Below are 3,353 nucleotides of genomic sequence, written 5' to 3'. Positions count from 1 at the left end.
AGGCGTAGTGAGGCTATAGCCAATGTGGCCCCGGCCATAGGAGCTAATTTTACATAGGCGCAAACATTTAGATTTAAATTTTTTTTTTTTTTTTTTTTTTTTTTTTTAGAACGGCGCAATTTTCTTTCCTGGCCATAGGCGCCAAAATTCCTCACGACGTCTCTGGTGGTTAGTTTCAATTAATATAAATAAGCTATTTATTGATATATCTTGTATTCTAAATAAAACATCGGATTCCCCCAAGCAATTGTCTTATTTGTTTCTTGCTGTTTAAGAAATATAATATATAAAGAATTAAATAAGTAAGGAATCTGAAGGATTTTTTTGTCGAATTCTGACCAGTATTTTTGAACTTTTAACAAAACTAATCGTAGAAATCAAAAATAAAATGGTGAACTCACCTTCGGTTGAAAAGCCCTGATAAAGGTTCTTTTCGAAACTTTATCGTGACCTTCGAACCATGAAAAATCCTGTTCGAATTCGAATGAGATTTTTTCATCTCAAAACATCCAAATTGGCCCATGACCACACACGGACAGAACGCTTCGAGGAATGATGGTAGCGAGCACTGGCTGGTCCGGGCTAGGAAGTGGTAACTTTTGACCAGTACTTCATTTCGGTTCCAAATACCAATACAGGTAACTCTCGTTATCTGCGTTTTCGCAATAAGCGGTTTTATTATTACGATACTTAAGGACTATCGCTGATTCCTATCAAAGGTGCTGAAGCTACCGCGCATGCGCCTTCAGCCTCCTACGAATCTTCAATTTCAGCATCGCAGTTAAAGAAGATGTAGTTACGGTGTAGTAACCACATTAAATAAAGAACTACTTTAATAAAATAATAAAAATGGTCTCAAAAGCAAAGTTTGCGGACTATACAAAAATAAATAAATCTATTTTAAAACATAAAAAAATAAAACAATAATAAACCTTACTCAACCTACGGTATAGTGTACGATAGGTTTACAACTTTCATGGAGAGGAGGGGGGGATCACATAAAATTATAAAACTAAAAACTAAAATGAAAACTACGAAAGTACTTGTAATAGAAAATGCTTCCATAATGCTTTTTTACGGATCTCCTTCCAATTCATGCTCACGACTAGACCCACACTTCACCGGTCAGGCGTTCGACACCAAAATCTGTCAGAATAGGTTGGTCAATCCTTATTCCAGAATGTCTGGAAATGTTTGTGTTCTCGGAGCTGGTTTGGCTGTTTTCTGGGACGAAAAACCTCAGTTTTTCCTGGAGAAAACCCTCCACCACCGTATGGAACAGGCTAACTCACCTTAGTCGAAAGAGACCAGATAAAGGTTCCTCTAGTCACTGATGGGAATCGAAAAAGGTATTACCAATCATACCGCTCGTTAAAACCGACTGAGCTATTGAGATTCATTTAAGTATCTAATACAGGATGTGTGTGTGTGGGGGGACAGTACTGAACTTCGACATCCTCTTCAGAGGTATGCCGTATTCAGTACTGTTTTTTTTCCCCCGACATATTGTATTATTATTATTATTATTATTATATCAAAGTCCCGGCACTTTTCAAAGTGCGCATAGTCCTTTTCAAGAAAAGCCAGATAATACCTGTTAAAGTAAAGGTAGGAGAAGACCCTGAGGAAGATCCCTTAGTATATAAAACAGTGGCGATGAATACGACAGGCCTCATGAAGAGGAAATAGAAGAGAGGGAAAAGCTCTTTGAGGGAAAAAACTCAGAAAAAGGGTTACATCATTAAGAAGATGGATGAAGATGGTGCTTGCTTATTTAGTGCCGTAGCTGACCAAGTATATGATCAAGAGATGCATTCAGTTGTTAGGAAACTATGCATGGATTATATGTCAAAGCATTCAGACTATTTTTCCCAGTATGTAGTAGAAGACTTTGAAAAATACATTCAAAGAAAACAATGTGACCCTATTCAAGGAACCACATAGAAATGCAAGTCATTTCCGAAATGCACATTAGGCCAGTTGAAGTTTATCAGAGCTGATTAACCTATTTCATGGGATTCAGAAAACAGACAGTGATCCAATTCGGTTGAGCTATCACAGGAATATTCAATACAATTCAATCGTTGATCCCTACAAAGTAACAGTTGGAGTTAGACTTGATCTCCCATCCTTTAAACCAGGGTTTGCAGACAAATTTATTGTGAAATATGCTATAAGAGCTTCTGAAGATTTGGAATTGGAACAGGTTCTGCTGGAAGATAAATTGATAGACAACTGATTAGGAGGCCACTAATGAAGCCATCGAAGAGTAAATAGGAAGCGAATCATATCTTGAAAGGCTTAGAAAAAATGAAATGAAAACAAGGAAAAAGAAATCCTTGCAGTAACGATCAGCAACAGCTACTAGTAGTTCCAGTCTTTCATCTGAGAATATTAACGGAGGGATGTCACCTCAGACAGCAAGGCGGATATCACCTCGCCTACGCACAAATACCTCTGCATGCAACATCCCAAAGATGATAGAATGCCATACAGATGAGAAAATATTAAAAACATCAGAGAAAGGATTGAGTTCAAAAACAGAAAGCTCTGGAAACTGTACAGGAGCTCACTCATCAATGAAGAATTAGTAATTCTTCATGTGCAGAAGACTTAGGCCAAGAAGGCTTCTCCATTATTGAAACTGCAACATTTACGAACCAGTTTCCACCATCTGTGTTTGATCTTAATGACTGGGATGATACAGCCATTCTAGTCGTGTATTGGCACGACTAGAATGAACTATGGACTCTCCATACGATGAGCTTGATTTCAAGCAGTTATTGGCAATCTTCAAGCATGTAGGAGGCCTACTACAAAGGAAATGGCCAAGAAAGGTGGCAATCCACCAAATAGAAGAGGTTGAAACCACTTTTAAATTTTAAAAAAAATTTAAAAGTGGTAATTAGAGGGCTGGCTGAGACCATACCAGCTGAAGAAATAGCTACTGACCTCAGATCACAAGGCCTAGAGCCGATTAAGATATCGCGCATCTACCGAGCAGACAAGCGCCCTATGCCTCTGGTCTTGGTCGAGATCAGTAAAGATCATAGAGAAATTTACGACCTTAAAATAGTTTGCAGCTTGGTCATCAAGACTGAGCCTCTCAGAAGAAAGGGTTCAGCTGGTCACTGCCATCGCTGCCAAAAGTATGGGCATGCACAAAAACTATGCAAAGCGGATTACAAGTGTGTCAAGTGCGGTAACAACCATCCCTCACACACTTGCGTCAAACCACGAACCACACCTGCTAAGTGTGCGAACTGTGGCGCCCCACACCCAGCAAATTACAAGGGATGCTCACTCCACCCATCTAACCTGACAAGGACTAGGGAGGTAGTAACCCCGCCCAC

General features: G+C 39.2%; 1 pseudogene; it reads left to right on the top strand.

Annotated features, from left to right (window-relative positions):
- The first annotated feature begins 1,728 nt into the window (after nt 1-1,728).
- Nucleotides 1,729-2,348, top strand: LOC150109612 (OTU domain-containing protein 5-A-like; annotated as a pseudogene).
- The last annotated feature ends 1,005 nt before the right edge of the window (nt 2,349-3,353 follow it).

Source organism: Typopeltis vanoorti, chromosome 2, assembly GCF_054136105.1.
Source record: "Typopeltis vanoorti isolate ZY-2024b chromosome 2, IOZ_Tvanoo_1.0, whole genome shotgun sequence".
NCBI classification, from domain to species: domain Eukaryota; kingdom Metazoa; phylum Arthropoda; class Arachnida; order Uropygi; family Thelyphonidae; genus Typopeltis; species Typopeltis vanoorti.
This window is presented reverse-complemented; position numbering and strand designations above follow the sequence as displayed.